This window comes from Macrobrachium rosenbergii, chromosome 41 (genome assembly GCF_040412425.1).
Source record: "Macrobrachium rosenbergii isolate ZJJX-2024 chromosome 41, ASM4041242v1, whole genome shotgun sequence".
In the NCBI taxonomy this organism is placed as follows: Eukaryota; Metazoa; Arthropoda; class Malacostraca; order Decapoda; family Palaemonidae; genus Macrobrachium; species Macrobrachium rosenbergii.
In genome coordinates this window covers 82,566,644-82,586,570 of record NC_089781.1, presented here as the reverse complement: position 1 = coordinate 82,586,570, position 19,927 = coordinate 82,566,644, and the positions used below count along the sequence as shown (strand labels likewise).

General features: G+C 35.7%; 1 long non-coding RNA gene across 1 annotated transcript in view; it reads right to left on the bottom strand.

Annotated features, from left to right (window-relative positions):
• LOC136826937 (uncharacterized) overlaps positions 1–19,927 on the bottom strand; it is a 70,619-nt gene that overhangs the window by 49,780 nt on the left and 912 nt on the right. Inside the window, exon 2 of the long non-coding RNA XR_010849762.1 lies at positions 16,950–17,097. This is a non-coding gene — a long non-coding RNA (uncharacterized lncRNA). The remainder of the gene's footprint in view (positions 1–16,949; positions 17,098–19,927) is intronic.

Sequence of the window (19,927 nt, the reverse complement as noted above, 5' to 3'; positions counted from 1 at the left end):
ATAATAATTATGATGATGATGATAATAAAAATACCTACTGCCAGTAACTGGACATTTTCAGGGCATTCGGTGACACCATTTTTTTTTCAACAGCTGTGCAAATGTGAAATATTACTAAGCATTTACTTCTCCATAAGTTTTGTTAAAATGATTAGGATATCAAGTCGACCAACAGCTTACATGAAGAAATAAAAATAAAACCCCTGAATGAATCACCATTCCACTTAATAAAATGAATCTTACGAATAGCGTGCGTGAACATTTCAGGTTTGTAATAGACAAACGCACACATACATACATACATATAGATCTGGTAGTTGGGCAAATATGGTTGAAAGAGTTCCTCAAAACTAGAAGGTTGCTACCAGATAGCTAATTCATTGTTATTTTAAAGCATATAAATACGCGATTACTTTTTATTCTATTTTTTCGCAGGTCATCGTGGCATGACTGAAAGCATTAAGGAGGAAATGAAGAACTGGAACTTTTCTAATCTGCACATACCCATATCAAATATTTTAACTTCATAAGGAAGTTTTTATCAACAAGAAAAAACTAGTATAACTACTTGGCTGAATAAGACATCGAGTCAGTAGATATATAATTTGAGCTAAAGGCTAACTATGTGAAAATGCTGCACTCAAACAAGCAAGCGTCTGTACAGCAATTATACACGTTTACATTACCCCTCTGATCACTCCTTAAATTACATCTCCTAGTTCCTGGAATTTTAAAGTTTCTTCCTGTTAAAGTATTGCAAACCGCCATCATAATTTTAATTTCAAAACCGACCCCGGCACACACGTCTCCGGTTTTGGTTTTTGTTCTCTTTACAGATAATAAATAAAAAATAAACCCGAATGTATTAATCATTGACGAATGAAGGCATCACGATACATACATGTATCTATGTATGCGCAGGAACATGGAACGCAAGGCAGCGCGCGCGCGCACACACACACACACACACACACACTGTGTTAATGACAAAATGTTTAGACGGTGGACAACCGCCGCCAGTGCAGCAATGTCTCAACTAGCATTTCCAAATCCCTCTGGAGACAACGGACGAAGGGGACGGTATGTAATGTACAAAGAGACAAAAAAAAAAAAAAAAAAAAAGGGAGCGAGAGAGAAATCGTCCACTTCTTGAACCCCTTTTGAGGGCGACGAAAGGGGGGCCATTAGAAATTAAAGTAGGAAGGAAGGAATGGGGTAGTATTGACAGTCCCCGAGAGGTTTGCTAAGAGACGCTTATCCATAATCCAAATCGTCAAAACTCTACGCCGGAGAAAAGGGTGACTTGGAAGGAAGGGGAGGCGGACGGCGGCGCTGCAGGGAGTCGCAGTTATCCCCTCTGTGGTCCCCCGGGACTGATGAAAGGGCGGGGAAGGTAATAAGCCGTCAAGTGTGACGCTGGATTTACTATTACAGGAGATGAGACAGGTGATTTAAGAGGTGTGATTTTACATCACAGGAAAACCTGACAGCGACTGTTTTGTGCAATTTTGCTAGCATAAAAACAATAGATTAATGCTATTATGAAAATGGCAAGCTCAGAGACTTTTTTTGGGGAAAAAAAAGTATTGGTTTAATGGGAAACCTCAAATAAAAACAAAAAAGTTAATGAAAAAGTAGGTTTAATGAAAAACAAAAACAAAAAAGCCATAAGTGGAAACAAACAATGGTTATTCATGAATAACAGAAATATAAAACACATAGATATATCACCTCGATGGAATGCACGGAAGGGAAATACCCCACAGAAGGACAATAACTCTTTATCTACCGATACATATTGTAAATCCACCTCAAGGGACATTTATATATCGGGTAACTTTCCCGAAGAAATACCCAGAAGTCACAATTTCTAATTTCCTGTAAACGATTTTTCCTAACCTATTGCCTTGAATTTGTTTTTGTGAAATGATAACCACTGTTACTAGGAAAATTAATGCATCAGTTCTTGTGCAAATTCTCATATATTTCCAAGAACTGAAAGAATCCTAAAGGCACTTCTTGCCTAACTTTTCGATAAATCCTAATACAGTATCTTATGGTCAGAAAATTATCAAATAACTTTAGCATTTCCACTCCATGAAAGTCATCAAGTGCTCAATCAGTTTTAATGCATTACAAAGGGCATCTATTATTTTTCTCAAGTCTTTACGATTCAATTATTATTTGCTATTGGTAAACACCAATTTCACAGAAAGGAAAATTATTCCATATGAGAAAAGAATATATTACCAAGAGGTTTCACAAAAGAAGAAACCTTATCATTTTACGTATTGAGGGTTTTCCTCATAACGCTATAAACAATTTTTATTCAGTTTTCTTAGTGCCAAAACATGCACCAACTTAGCGTTAATTTTCAGTGATCGTTCTCGGATATATTCAACAAAGTCAGGAAGATTTCAACCTCTTATTAATGAAAACTGAGCTGTATTCTATTCGTTTTTCCATCACATTAACTTTGTTTTGCGGATTTCCCATGTCTACTTGGACTACAAAGCTTTCAATCATTTCCTAAAACCTTCATTAACCTTGTCATCACTTAGATAGGAATAAATGAATGATTTTATAAAATCATATATTATTTTTTACACTCCCCAAATACGGTCGACTCCTGAAAGAAAACAGTGGTCACTGTCGCATTCATACTTTAACTGCTGCACAGTGGGTAGAACCAAGGCCGTCTAGAGAGAGACTCTAGATGGTCTTGGTAGAACCCACTGTGTTTAAAAACTGCCCTAACATTAGCGCCTCAGACACCTTCACAGACGGCTCATCAGTAGAACGTCGAACCCCTGTACACATGTTACGTAATTCACCTATGTCTTGCAGACAATCTCACTTCCTGGATGCTTAGCTAACTTTCCCATACTTCTTCCACACCGCCTAAGCCCTTTCTAAGTTTTCCTCGCCTCCTCCTAGTTCCTCGTTGGACGTGTCGGTAGAGTTCTCGGCTAGCACTCTGCTGGGCCCGAGTTCAAGTCTTCGGCCGGCCAATGAAGAATCAGAGGAATTTATTTCTGGTGGTAGAAATTCATTTCTCGGTATAATGTGGTTTGGATTCCACAACAAACTGTAGGTCCTGTTGCTAGACAACCAATTGGTTCTTAGCCACGTAAAATAAGTCTAATCCTTCGGGACAGCCCTAGGAGAGCTGTTAATCAGCTCAGTGGTCTGGTTGAACTAAGGTATACTTTTTTTTTCTCCTCTCCCCACCAATGCTTCCGAATTCAACATGCGTCTTCCATTTTTCCAATGACCGAACCATCTCCAAAATGACCCACCCTATCACCTATGCTAACCTTATTGCAACTTCTGTATTTGCCCTCTTTTCTCTGCCTGCCAATTTTCTTGTGCTATATATTACAAACAATTCATTAGATTGGAATATATGAGATTTAGGCCTGATGCCAAGTGCTGAGGTCTATGAGGTCATTCAGCGCTGGAAGGAAAATTGAGAGTAAAGGAGGTTTTAAAGGTTTAACAGGAGAAAAACCTCGCAGTTGCACTATGAAAAATTTGTTAGGAGAGGGTGGAAAGTAAGATGGAAGAAAGGGGATATCAACGGAGGTATAGCAAATGGAACGAAAGGTGTTGCGGCTAGGGGCCGAAGGGGCGCTGCAAGGAACCTTAAATAATGCCCACAGTGCACCGCGGGAGTTGCACTGATGGCACTACCCCCTTACGGGGAGAAACAATTCATTTCTAAAGCTTCCATCTCTTTCATTAGCATTCGATACTCAAACTTCATTCCATAAATTACAGAACTCAACAATCCCCCCATACACTCCAATCACGGCTTCCAAAGACACTCCAAGCTTCCCTCAAATCTTCTGTACATTTTCTGCTACCTTCCTTATTTCACTTATTCTGTAATTCGCCTCTTTTCCTCATCTTATCATCATCAGGCTGACTCCCAGAATGCTTATACGAATCTATTAATTTCCTTTTTCCACCATTTACACAAACATTCATTGCTCCACCTTCCTGGTTTCCATTTCCCATAATGATCTTTCTCTACTTATATTTACTCAAATTTCACACACACACACACACACACGCACACACACGTCCTTAATATTTCAAACAGAGAAAACTGTAAATTGCATACTACGTGAAATTTGTACTCTAAACGTAATAATTTATCAACCACTACAGCCTTAAAGTTAAAATACAGCTGGATTTTTATTTGAATATGTTCAGTTACAAAATGAGATACAGTATAATTATGTGGTTACATAAAACAAGATTTTCCTGTTGTTCATATGCGTAGGAGTTTCTTTAGATGCGGCCTTTTTACAAAAAGTATATTATTTTCAAAAAATGTTGAAAAATAGCAACTGAAACTTTGCACGCAAGTTTCAAGTATGCCCTTATATTAAGTACGTAATGTGCATATTGCTTTGTATGTATGTATATATATATATATATATATATATATATATATATATATATATATATATATATATATATATATATATATATGTGTGTGTGTGTGTGTGTGTGTGTGTGTGCACTGCAAGCATCTATACACGTATACGTGTGTGTATATATATACATATACATATGGTATAAATATAAAAATATATATATATATATATATATATATATATATATATATATATATATATATATTTTTTTCAATACTTCGTACAAATTCAAGTTTATTTTCTGTGCCTGTCTTTCCTTCAGATTGAACAAAGGTAACGTCATAAAACTTGTTAGTAATCTACTGTACCTTAAAACCCTACTACTCTTACATACATTCCTTTAACGCATCACCTTCCCCCTACAAAAGGATGTTCACAGCTGAACGCAAACGTTTGACAGAAAGGTTTTACAGCCAATGTGCATCAATCAGTTAAATCCATCTTCCATGTTCAACAGGTAATAATAACTAATGTACGCTATATGTACAAAGATATTAAAATAACATGTATGCCAGCTGTGCTAGCGAGATACTATCACCACATTACTTAATACTAAGCAGTAGTGGGAACTGCAAAATTATTAACGACGCCCTATTTGGCCAATAATTTCCTCCCTATGATAAACCTTCCAGCGTTGCACAAAGCCACAAACATAGCAACGAGTTACTTTGCAATTTTTCGACATCACGAAACACTAGTCCTCAAGAAAGACGAATCAATTACGGCCTTTTCCGTCACAGCAACGTAAACACCATCATTAAATTCTTTATTTTTTCCCCCAGACCGAAATCCAAATATCTTAGCGAATGCAGCCAGTGAGTTTGAAGGCTGACACAACACCCACGGTGGACTGGTCACTTGGTTGTCTACAAGCCCTTGGGAACCGCCTTGGGGCTCTGGGGCCCTCGACTCCCCTTGTCAACTACTTGTCGTAGTCAACTATTGATGGGGTCAGCAACCTGCTTGGCCAAATGGCCACAAAATTCATTAGGCTTATCTTTGGTTATATAGGCTTCCTCCCTCATCGTGAATTTATCATCGATGATTGAGTTATCAACTGAAATTTAACACCAGAGGCTTTATTCGAGTGTTATACATCTACAGCCCCTTTAAATTCCCAGCCGAATAATACAGAGAAGGGGTTTATTTAAAGGTAATCTATATATCTTTCAAAATGAACAGACCTCCAAAGGGTAAACAAAAGGAGGATGTGTTTCAGAACCAAATAATATTAACAATCAAATTTCACAAGCTGCAAGACAAAAGAAAATGGACAGATGACGCACTCCACACATAACAATGAAATGGAACTAATACAGGCACGTAAATTCTAGGTACAAATCAAACGGAAAATACACATGTGCATAGTTATAGATAAACAAAAAGTACAAATACATACACATATACATGTGTATATATATTATATAATTTGTATATTACAAATTATATATATATATACACACATGTAAATATATATATATATATATATATATATATATATATATATATATATATATATATATATATATATATATATATATATATATATATATATATATATATATATATATATATATATATATATATATATATATATATATATTACTAAACGACATAGTCAGAACTTTGGTATCAAGCATCTGGTATGGCCATTAAATATACTCAAGTCTAATTAAACAGTTCGGTTACTGGAAACAAAAACCTCAAAATTTTATCCTGTAATAAACATCAGATTACATTATATTCTAATCACAACTATGCGTTCATCTACTTTCAGAAGGACAAACCGGTTAAACCAAAGGGGCCCTCTGAACCACTCCCTGTGTTCTTGCAAGAAAGAGTTGTCGAAAATGAAAATTCTTTACTAGTAAGGCGTCCCATCGTGTAACCAAAAAAAAAAAAAAAAAAAAAAACTGGGGTGAGTGAAAGTTTGTAAACGAAATAATAAAGTATTCCCGAGTTAGTGGTACAAACAGAAAAGATGTTTTACTGACACTTCCCAATCCCCTACCGGTTTTATATATATAGCAACCTTGCTGATGGCCAAGGTCAACAGAGGTCAAATGAAATGTCTTAGTTTGAAGACACGTCGTTTCTCAAAGGAAATGGTTTGGAAAGAATTTTTGGAAAACTGTAAAACAAGGTCGACTTGACAGTCTCTTTGCATCGTTATTTCTGCAATCACAAAAAAATTCCTGCTACGACAATATCTCTAGGATACATAAGTAAGCGCAAGATCAATAAGTTAACAAGTAAGGCACAGGACAAAATCTTGGGAAGGATGCATTACTAAGTTCAAGATAACAAAGTTAAAAGAACTACCTAGAAGCAAATGTGCATTCATTCATTTCTGAACCATGAGATATTAAGGGTTACCACTTGGAAAGACGTGTTCACACACTAATATCAAAGATACTATGAAACAAAATACCATACGGTCAAACATCAATAGTTCAAGACGATATAAGTGCACACGTGCGCTAGGTGTCTGACAAGCTGTGGACGAAAGTATACTGTAAGACCTGTAGGCCCGTACTTTATTCGACAGCTGTAAACAAACAGGGCTAGTGTAAGATACTAAGTCCTTTGATACTGAATAAGCATAGATGAGGAACCGAAGGGAAGAAATGGATGATAGTAATTGTGTTCAAAGGGTAAGCCGGATGTTGTGATAAACACACAAAAACGAAAGGGGCCAAGATGAAGGTAAATGGTATTATATGTTTGAGAATGTTAAGGTGCTGCTAATGAGACTTTGTGTAGGGGTATAACCCAGCAAATGTAGTAATTAGCTCTTCATGGGTGTGCGTCTCTGATTCAGCAGTTACAGGATGAAGTTACCGCTCCACATACTATTTATATATATGAATTTAATTTTCCCGACGAAAAATACAAAAAGATAGGCAATAGTACCCTCAATCCCGACAAAGGTGTTTAATGTTAGCTGTAACATATGCCAGACAGCATCAATAAAGCCCCAACGGAAAAAGGCATCAGGCACGGAACCAAAATAGATTAAATAATTTTGTGTATATATATATACATATATATATACGTATAAATATATAGGCTTTATATATATATATATTTATATACATATATATGTATACATATATATATTATGTATGTATATTATATATATATATATATATATATATATATATATATATATATATATATATATATATATATATATATATATATATATATATATATATATATATATATATATATATATACATATACATAGTATGTGTGCGTACTTGTATGCACATGTATGATCATTACTTGCAAACTCTGTCCTTACACGGTATTTCTGTAGGAGGACACATTTTTCCTTCCTGTTATCCATAACAACTCAAAATGTTTTGCAGGAACAGGGAAGTGAATCTTAAAAATCTTGCTAAAAGCCCAGGCACTGCTAAACCAGTATTCGATGGTCCTACCATTTCTTTCCTTGGGGTTTATGATGAACATTCTTTTCCTCGTTCCACTCCCCCCAAAAAGTGCTTCGCCCCTCCTGGCAATGACAAATCCAGTTCAAGTAACAGTAAACATTGAAGGCTCGTGTCTTGTAGAGCTAGAGATCTCGCCCACTACTAGACATGAAATGTACAAACAAGTTCACCAGCAGAACAAGGAAAAAACCTCCTTCCAGAGGGTGATAAAATTCACTGCATAAAATAAAAAAAAAAAAAAAAAAAAAGAGGCTCCTGCTGCACTCTCAACACCTTTACAAATCCTCGTCGAGAAAAGAACATAAGGACAGTTTATGATACAGGGGGGACAAGAGATTCTTTTTCCCACTCAACAACTGCTGCATATGCTTTCTCAAAAACTCTTGGTCTAAAAGCCGCCCTGCCAGAGAAAGGGGTCGTCATAAATAAATATTTTCGCTTCCCCCGCTGACAAAGGGACTCTTCTTCTTCCTAAGTTCACACCATATTTGGGTTTTATCTGGCCGCACGGAAATGATGGTCAGGTTGGTTCACTTATTAACCTGGACAAGGTGACGGAGGTTCGAATCGACAGGGAAGTCAAAACTACTGTGCTGCCTTTCCTCTCCTCCTCCCCTTTTTTTTCGTTGACAGGTCCGATTAAATTGGATACTTCAGTAAAATATGTTAGCATATAATAAAAAAATATATATGCACCATATAAAGTGGGCAAGAGAAGGAAGTTATAAGACAGACAGACCATTTTAAATTCTACCATAATAGGAAGATACTATTACTCAGATAACATTAAATGCAAATAATTTCGTATTGCCACATAAACAAGAAATTCTTTCGCCAAAACATGAGAAAACTCTTTGATAAAATTTATGGCTTTACAGAAGGAACCAATTTTCTCAATAAAACTAAGAATTAATTATTTTAATACCCATTTTCATTCCATAGAAAACGATACCTTAGCTATCTATACCAGACAACACCGACTCCTCAATTTTTCTTCAGAAGACGGAAAAAAAAAATTGTACCAATATTCCCCAAGACGAAGTCTCGCCACCTCCCCGCGACAACCTTAAAAAGACAAACTGACACGAAGACTTCTCCGACATAAACAAAACACCTACAACGCGTTCTTCGGTCCTTTTACCTTGTAATACCCCTCCACTTTTACCCCTTTGCGATTTTTGAATTAACAACACGGCGGAGCAAAAAGCAGATTTTCTCCTTCCACAAAGCTCCCCCTCTGCAGGTCCCCATCAGACATAAAACTATAAAAAAGGGACAACTAAATGTCTTATGAAAGAAGGAAGGGGAGATGGCTTCCTTCTTCGCCTTACAAGGAGTGAAGATGTCTTGCGTATCAATAATTTCCCTTTTTTCCTAACCGAAGATTTCACTGGATCGCTGCTGCCATGCATACGAAAGCAGGCCGTGGTGATCATACTAAACAATCTTTAAAAAATTATCATTAAAAAAAGAAAATGGATCAGAGTGACTTCTTACAAAAATTTAGGAGAATCAAGAGCCGCATAATTACTGAATTCAATTTGAAGCAAAATAGCAAATTCAACATATTACTAAACATATCACATCCTAATGCACTGAATGAACTTAAAACAGCTTTTAATAATAATAATAATAATAATAATAATAATAATAATAATAATAATAATAATAATAATAATAATAATAATAAAATTCATGCCCAATTTTATGCTACTACGGTATTTCCAATATAAGATTTAAAAAAGCTTTACAAAAAAGTTAAAAAAATCACCTGCCCAAGAAGTACATCCGACAGTCCCCATACAATTGACAAACTGACCTTCCTTGAATGCACACTGGTTAATGCGGTACTGGAACATCCTTAACATTCTCAAGCACCATTACATCCCAGCATTGAAATACAAGCTAACAACAACATTTATATAACACAAAAAAAAAAAAAACTTTCATTATACCACATTATGACAGAACTGCTAACACTTATTCTTAATACTTCCCTTTGTACAAAATGGAGATCCTCTTCAAGATTTATTAATATTTTCCTTAATTTAACACTGAAATTTATATTCATTGACTCAGTCAAGAACATATGTTTCCAAACAACACTGTGTTAGTTAACTAGACAGGTAATGAAAATAATTAATTCCAATGGGTAAATGTGGTGAAAGGTTCTATAGCAGGCAGAAAACACTACGAAAGGTAAATATGTGAATTAAATTTTCCAAAGAAAACATATTTTATGTATGCTTCAAGTATGTGTATCAAAAAAGTTGAGTTCCGTAAGTATGGCAATGACATGAATAGTAAACTAAACATACAAATTTCGAGTTATACACACTAAAGAATGTGCATATGACTATACACTGCCTTTATTCATGAGCAAAAACAACAACAAATGGATCTGGACAACTGTTATTTCGCGACATTCCATCTCTCTCTCTATATTACATTTTTCTGCAGTTAAACAACTATTTCCATGCTATCCAAAATACGGCGAGCTGACAAGTTCTGGTGTAAATAAATTAAATAAATAAATACATATATAAATAAATCAATCAATCAAAAATAAATAAGCAATAATAATAATAATAATAATAATAATAATAATAATAATAATAATAATAATAATAATAATAATAATAATAATAAAACAGAGAACTCTCTAAAATCTTAGATTAACGAGAGCCAAAAATCGAGTGATGAAAATACTGAGCCCTTACAGCGGCCCAAAATTAAATGTTTCATTGACTGTGATAATCCCGGCATTTCAACACAATGTCCCATTGAGTAAAATCTCAACTGATACGGATACATTCATTTTCTATTCTCTTTTTCGTTCCCCCCCCCCAAAACCGCAAATAGAAAATAATATTGGCGTCGCGCTGGCCGCGAATATAAAATGCTTTCTGGTTAGGAGGCATTAGCTTTTCATCTAATAACTGGCTCAATACAGAGTTTTGAAAACGAGAGGCGTGTCTCAATTAGTGATTATTACCACCACTTTTACCGTTTTGGCCTCGACAATCAATTTCTTTCGCCCGGTAATTTGCCATCATTCCCCGCTGCTCCGGCATCAACGGCCCGCTGTCAAAAGTTGCTTTCGGAGAGGAATGAATGTGTGGCAGGATATGGACTAAATAAAACTCGGGCGAAAGAAAATAACCGAATTTCTTTAGAACGGAAGAAACGGAATTGTTAAATGGGAAAGGAAGATAGCATCATACGAGATGAGGCAGAAAAAGTTTGGCTGAACGAAGAGGAATCAGCGGTTGTGGGGATGAATTAGAGTGAGAATAAACAAATGATGGAAAAACAACTAGAATATTTCAGTCATGTAAAGCACCATTCTCCGTACACTGTCAGAATGAAAAGATAATTATGAAATGGAAGAAAACGATATTAAAATTAATATTTACTGTTATTTGAAATGAACAAGATAAACGAGCCATATTTCTCTGCTGCCTCATTAAGCTGACGGGAAAGATTCCTCACCAGATTAAAAAAAATCAAAGACTGCAGCAACGTGGAGGTTAAAGAAGTTGGACAGCCAGAAGCAAAGAAACCACAGGGAAACAGACGAAGAGTAAACAGGCAGAATCAAAGAAGTATGCCTGATAGGTGATGGGACCCTGCAAAAAACCTGTAATACAGTCTACGGCAGTGGTTCTCAACCAGGGGGGGGAATTTCAGAGTTTCAAGGGGCGGAATTGTGACCACAGATTGGTAGGCTCAAACTGGCTTTAGGACCACACAAAACGCAATGCGCATCAGTCCGCACTACTAAGAGGTTACGCTGGGCTTTCCATCCGCTAGCTTGTGTGTTTGTGTTAGTATTTTGTTTCATATTATTTGGAATGCACCTTTTGAGGCAGACAATTTTAGAAAAGGGGCGGGATGACATTCTGGTATGTGGTGAAAGGGTGCATGGGCCAAAAATGATTGAGAACCATGGGTCTACGGTGTCTCGCAAGACACTCGTGCACATGTTCAGCACAAGAAGAAAAAAAGTCTGAAATCCTCTCTTAAACTTCCTTTAAATAAAGTTCCAAATTCTTTGGGAACTGCCATGATGGCACGATGCCAGGTATCAGAATAATATTTATTTACTTTCACGGTTGAACTGTAGGTCTTCCTGTTAGTATTATGAGCGCAAGGACTTTAATTTTAAGAAAATATTGATCTATTTAACAAATTTCTACCTGATAATTATGAGTAAATACTCCAAGTATATTGCTTATTTTTCATCTAACCTACTATTCTTCTCTTTTAGCTGTTTTTCCATTTCATATGGTCTGTGAAACTCTGCCGACATTTTCACGCCATTAGTCCTTGCTTCATATGTAAGTAAACAAATATATAACATTAAATACAGCCATGAATTCCGTTCAAAGTGTCAGCTCAACTGACAGATGAATGATGCACGAACATACTGTACAGATGATCCAAGAGTCCAGAAAATGTCCAAACTAAGGTAAACACTATACAGTACAAAGATGAATGAAACTACAACTAATTTCTCTCCACGATTGATTGTCACCTGATAGAATCACTTATACACCTGCATTACAACTCATATTTACTGTTCTTTTAGAATGAAAACTTGGCATGATATTACTGATATAATCCCAGTTGATAGTGATAGTGGGCAAGGACGACAAAGTCAAGCCAGATAGCAAAAAATGACTGACATAGCATGGACAACATTATGAATTCCGCTTGAAAATGATCCTTCACAAATCCCACAGCTTCCTCTCATTATTACCCATCAGTCTCACTTACAAAAAAAGAAACAGAAACGTGTTATAGAGCACTCAGTTATATAACCTCCAAGTTAACACTAAGTTGTAATAATAACAGACAACCATACCAAGATTCTAACATCGGCCCAACTACCTCAAGAATCAACTCCACACTACTAGGACATCATGAACAGTACAACATTTTGGAACCATTCATCCTAGTGCTACAGAATAATGAATGTTTATCCTCATGAAAAAGTTCCCATAACAAATTCAATCTCTTGATGATCGACGTTAACATTCTGTGGTGTTACAGACTTCAAAACTAAATATTTGGTGGAAACCTACACATTATCTAGTGTTGGTTAGCAGAATTCCTTATTAAGAAACCTTTCCTTCTCCCCCGCGGGGTTCTCCCGCAGGGTTATTAGAGAAAGTAAGGATCCTATTTAGATTGTAAACACTGTGATTAACACTACAGCAGCACTGTGTAATGGGTAATAGGTAGCATTTCTGCAAGACCAGGTAACCAACTGCAGTTTAAAATAAGAGTACTAACACTGCCCGATAACCATTTAATTGACTAAAAAACTTTCAAAGACAAGATTTCTCACAAGGAAAAAAAAAGAGCAAACTAAAATTTAAAATTAAATATTGATAACGGGAAGAAAATGTTATCATTTAAATTAAGTAAAATTCATATGTGAATTAGATCTTTAATAGCTAACAACATTAAGTAAGCTGTTTCCTAACATGGTGTTTCGTGGTAACACAGCAACCTCTCCTAAACTCAAATGCATTGGCATAGGTTAACCCTTGCAAGAAGATTAACATTCAACACAAAGAAAGATTTCAGATCAGGGCACTGTGACTGTGTAGCACCACAATAAGGTGGACTGGGCTCCAAAACATCCACATAAGCAGAAATACTAGCTGAAAGAATCCAGGCTAAAAACTGATAGTGGTATATAGTACTGTATTACCCTACAGATATTAAGATTATGAATGATGGAAAATGAATTCCGCTTGAAAATGATCCTTCACAAATCCCACAGCTTCCTCTCATTATTACCCATCTGTCTCACTTACAAAAAAAGAAACAGAAACGTGTTATAGAGCACTCAGTTATATAACTTCCAAGTTAACACTAAGTTGTAATAATAACAGACAACCATACCAAGATTCTAACATCGGCCCAACTACCTCAAGAATCAACACCACACTACTAGGACATCAGTCTGACTTACCATAGTTCGGTACAGATTAAGCAGGCCTTATTCCAGCCCAGGCTTTTGCTCCTGGGACAGCCAGTACAATTATTCAGTGATTTGGTTAAACCACTTGAGAATAATAATGTTAACAAGAACTATTTCAAAATAATAATTCAGTATCAACAAATGGTCTAGTTAACCAGGTTTACAATAATAATTTCACCCAGCAAGATTGATTTTCTTGGCTGCTGTTATCATCAAGACAAGAGAACAATCCTCCACCAGTGGTAGAACAGGAGAATGATGCAAGTAGTGTATGAATAACAACTACAGATATTATAACACAAGCAATGCCAAGATACCTAGTAAAAATATTTTACATACTAACTCAACTTACAAAGTTTCATGCAGTCTAACTACTCACAGGATCAGCTTGGTACAAATCCATATGTGTTAGAGGAGCTAAACTGACTATATATATTATATAAGCTCCCATTCTGAAATTGCTTATACAGCCACTGTAGAGCAACAATTCCAGCTAATTTCTAAATTCAAGTTTGGTTCAAAAGTCTTTCAACAAGATTTAGCTAAACCATTTTCAGTTGCACTGTACCAATGATGAGATGACCAATCAAAAACAGTTAGCCCCTAAGTGCATGCAAAACCATTTTTCAATTAAGTATACATTATATATTATAAACACCTCTTATATATCCACAGATTTCTTGCCCCTGGTGTTGCAAGGACTAAAATACAGTAATACTGCATTAGCACATTCTGTATGAACCATCTTTAGGCACCTCAATTAGGTAAGTCAGCTTTTAGCATTGGAATAAAGCCCAAGTTAACGCTACAAGATTCAGACTTCTAAAATCACATAAGAAACCTAATTAAACATGAATCAGCCTAACTGACGTGGTATTCACATGGAAATTTATTGACTTTTCAAGATACAATGAGGGTGTAAGAAAACAAAATTAATTTCTGCTTCTACATAAGTATCATTTAAAATCATATAGTACCAGTCATTACCTTTGTTGATTAATTTCACCATTTTTACTTCATTCACTTCTAAAATTTTTAATTCTTCATATCTCATAAGATAAATACCATATTCCTTACTATATTCCCAATCTAAAACATTTCTTGCTACGTGTAGCTAATCTCCTAGACTGGGTTGACAAGGATAATCACTGAATGAAATTTCAATTATCTCTTGCAAACGGGCTCATGGGCACTTAGAAATGTCAAGCGTCTGACACAGTGAAACAAATACCTTTTTAAAGTACAGTACTGTCTACTGTACTTTGTACTTTTGTTGTTAATATAATACAGTATTTGCAAAAACTATCTACTACTGTACTGCCAAAATATCTACTAATGTACTGCATTTGCTGCAGAACAGTAAATAAAGTACCATTGAGCAACATAACCCATCAAAATACATAACAAACAATTTTGGTGGCATAGCTTAAAAATATAATTTGTATCTTTTTATATTTACATGTGGAAACTATATTCTAAAGGACTGTAATATAAAAATTGGGAAAATCCTTGAATATAGTAATCTTCAAACCCTCCAATAAAAGTGTATGTACTAAAAACTCATCAGTTTTGGTATTGAAATTAAGTGATTAAGTGTGTGTAGGCTTTCCAGTGATAGGTTATTTTGTGGAACTAACAATATATGCTCTCTCCTAGCCAAAAATCTAAAATAATATTCACTACACTGAATTCAATAAAATCTAAGTCTTACAAGAGAATGTTGATTAATTCTGTAATACCTACAGCGGTCTCCCAACATCCCCCAACTCAACTTACTCAATTTCAAGTTTATATAAACCGTTGAATAACTTATCATGTTTATATAAACCGATGAATAACTTATAAAGGTAAAATATGATTCAAAAATATACAAAAAGTTCAAACTATGAAACTCTTTATAAAGTGAAAAGGTTACAAAAGTATCCAAATGTGGTTTAAACAAAAATGTCCTTAACGCTGTACAAGACTGAGCAGTACAAATACCTTATCTCATGGTACGGTAGTGTTCTAAATATTATGTCCTTGGGTTTGTCATAGTATACAATATATGTCATGCACTGGAAATTACAGAAGTAGATGATATAGGTAATGGTGAAGGGGAGATGAAGATGGCTTGCATATGTCCTTCACAGCACAAAGAGAAGAACAATGTGACAATGTTAGGGTGGGTCATTTAGACACTAGAAGAGTTAAAAGACCCTGGCTGACTGGATGAGGATTATGAATGGATACTAGAGATGTGTGGAGATTTGTGGAAGATAAAGCATAAGACAGACAAAAGCGGCAGAATTTCACTGAGGTCTATTCCATCACAGAATTATTTAAGGTGGCAGTGGTGGTGACAACAATGAAGATGGTGATAATTATGAGAATATGTTTGTTTAATTACAGAGCCTACTGAATAAAATCTCTATATTCATAAGAATGGCCCAAATGATTATCACGTGAAAGGTGATAGTGATAAAAATTGACAACCAATTCGAAGGAAGGCAAAACGAAAACATGAAGAGTGAAAAATGGTAGGAAACAGAAGGGCTGATGCAATGAATATTAAATACTATTTACTGTGAGCTGTGCAAGGAGTACAAACCCACTTCCACATAGGTTAACATACAGTGCACAAGTGTTTATTGTAATAGTTTTGTAGATTATTCGGCACAATAAATTTCCATTGTAAAGTATGGCAAGGTTGAATAAATTGTGAAGTCTGGAAAAGGTCAACTGAAGACCACAAACTTCGTCAAAAAGCAGAAAGGCAACCCACCAATCATGCCACCAGGTTATACCATGGAAATTTACCAAACTAAACAGGGACCACTATTAAATTTAATACTACTCTGTCGTAAATAACTCAGAAGAAGCAGCCGGGTTAAGCTAAATATTTATATTAAATATTTAGTTTTTATTATGTTTAGTTTCTCTGCTTTAATGTGTAAGGAGTGACAAGAAATACCTTGCTGGTAAAAGTTTCAGACATAACACGCTCCATGACCATGGCTCCACAATAAAAAAAAAAAATTTAAATGCTATTATAAATAAAATGTTACTTACATGAGCACCAATTTGTTCATGATTCTTGCTGGAATTGCTACACATGGATATATTATTTGTGATTATACTCGTACCCTTAAGTGCCCCGGTAATTTCACAAAAGCAACCGAGAAATGGGAAGACTTAGCCAAATTTTCACCTTTTATATCTGAAAATAAATACTGTATTTCATATTCAGTTTCAGTTTTCCTCATAAATTTGGTGTACATAGCAACATCAAGAAGACTACATCACTACAACCACATCACCATCTCTCTTCAAGATAATATCCTCTCTTTACTTTCTAACTTTCTAATGTAAGCACAAACCCAATAAAAATATATGAAAATATATTATTGTCTTCCTTTAGCTAAAAGAGAACTGACTTATGATAACCAATGCAGATCAACAGATAAAGTGATAAACTTGGTACTGTCACAGAGGTCTAAATGTGTGTGAGAGAGAGAGAGAGAGAGAGAGAGAGAGAGAGAGAGAGAGAGAGAGAGAGAGAGAGAGAGAATAACTTAATGAAATTTGGTTGCATACTACACTATACATTTACAATTCAGCGTGAATCACCATTCAGCATGACTCTAAGAAATCATTTATAAATAGCATTCTATCAGTTCCCAATTATTATTCTAAATATAAAGATTCACATTCATGAAGCATAACGGTGTTACTTACACAGACAAGTTGAAAAAGTAAAAATAACCATAAATTTTCAAGACCATAATGATCTAAAAACCTCAACTTTTGTATAAGACAAATACTTATTTGTTTTAGGTAAAATACTACAAAAAAATTGATTAAAACTCATATATAATGAAATTAAACTAATGTATAAACAGTAAAAATTACATTATATACCTTATAAGTATACACTGAATGGACACGAATTTACAGGAAATTAAGAACCTATATTTCAAAAGTTCAAGCCACCAGTCTTAGAAGGTAATGAATGTAGGCCACGGCACTGTGAATGACAAAAACAAAAATGTAAAAATAACAATAGCTCTTGTGATTGTTTTCTTTTTATCATCATTTGAACACTGTGTGTATTGTAAACATGATATACAGTAAGATATTATTATTGCAAGTGCAACATTAGGGCAGCAAACAAAAAATAATTGTCTCCTTGCTCAGAGAACAAGGATACCATTTCTGGTTTACACAGATGATTAGACACCCAAGAATCAGTGGTCAAGAATTACTTGCTGCTGTAAAGCCAACATACCAATGTCACCTTCCTTCACAGTCATTCTTGTTAGACAGCCCAATGTCTCTGCAACATTGATTTCTTTGTGAGGGAGAGGCTTTTTGTACATATAAGGTAACCTGGTGTTAGAATGCTTATGCTTTAGTATTATCAACTGTGCTCTACAGTGGATCATACTACTGTACTTCTTTATCCTGACTGCTAAGAATCAGCTTTGAAAGTATGGTACATATACAGAGAGCATCATGTATGACCTTCAACGTGTGATCTTCCTCTCTAAACCATCTTCAAAAGAATGGGGTTTAGTTCCCATTTTTACGGTAAATGAGACACAGGTGACATCCATTTCTTCCAAACACCGTAATAAACACCAGTTTCTGTTAATTGTATAAGTAATTCTGAAAAAAAGACCTACATCTAAAAGACAACTCTAAGCTTATGCGAGCATACCATGACTTTAGGCCCTTTTCAGGTACAGTACTGATCTAGCACAGAACCACACGCACACAACTGTATATGGGAGCTTCAATTTTAAGTTTCCTAGCTTAAAAGATTGGTAGGGGGGCAAAAGCCCTCTTATCCACGGTTGAACACAGAATTTTATGTAAAGTTATGTAGGCTGGGTGGAAATGCTCTCCTAGCCTAAGGAGAACACATGATTTTACATGGAGTTTGGTAGGTAGAGTTAGGTTAAGTAGTATAGGCTAGGTAAGAAAGGACCTGGTGACCTAGGTTACGTTAGTGGGAGAAGCTGCAATGTTATGTTAAATATATCATTGTACTTTACTCATAAAGTGCTTTCACACACCTAAAAATGCCATTTTCCCACTGTGGTACCCATAGGCTAATTAAAAACTATAAGGGGAGAGGGTCCAGTTTCTCTAAAACTACTCATTTGCTACCAATGAATGTCAGAAACATTCAAAGCACATAGGAAAATCATACTTCCAGTTCTGGAATTCAATTATGATTCAAGGTAAAAATGTGCCCAATAACCCACAAATTCCTTAAGCAATTAAGGTAAGCAATAAATACAGTACAGCCAAAGTTTGAAGCCCACCAGCCACTTAGACAAACTAGTAGTCACCCTGGTTAACTTATGTTAGGGTGTTCTTTATAATCCAAATGCAGAGAAGCAACTCTCAGCCAGGTTACGCCCAGAGATTGGGTTAGGGAGTCCTGGGGCTGTAGCCTAGTCCTAGGCCAGGTACCATCTAGCATCATAAGTTAGCTTGTGTTATGGGATGGTTAGGTTAGGATGTATGTCTATAATTACAAGGGCCATTATTTCATATTTATGCTTCTTATCTTTTTGTGAATGTTACTAATTACACACATGAACCATGCTTTTTTTTTCATCAGCTACTCGTATGTGTTTTTGAAGGTTTTCTTTTATTTTATCATTCCAGTTAACGCATTTCACTCAAGTCTGGTTTTCATCCAACCAGAGCGTTCCTAGATATTTCGGGGCCCGGGGGGACACAGTCCCATTTGGGGCCTTTTTCATGGGGTGGGAGGCGAGGGAAGCGAGCCAAAGAGGGGGGTTCGGGGGGGCAGCTGTAAGCCCCTTGGGAAAATTTTTAGAATATGAGCAATTGTAGGATCATTTTAAAGGCCCTTGTAAATGCAAATTTCGCAAATTTTATTTCTTAAATTTCGCATTTGGGGGCCTCCATCACTTTGGGGCCCGGGGGGCGATTTCAAACAGCCCTCCCCCCGCCCCCCCTCAGGAACGCCACTGCATCCAACCTAGACAAAAAACCAATTTCCCAGTGAGATC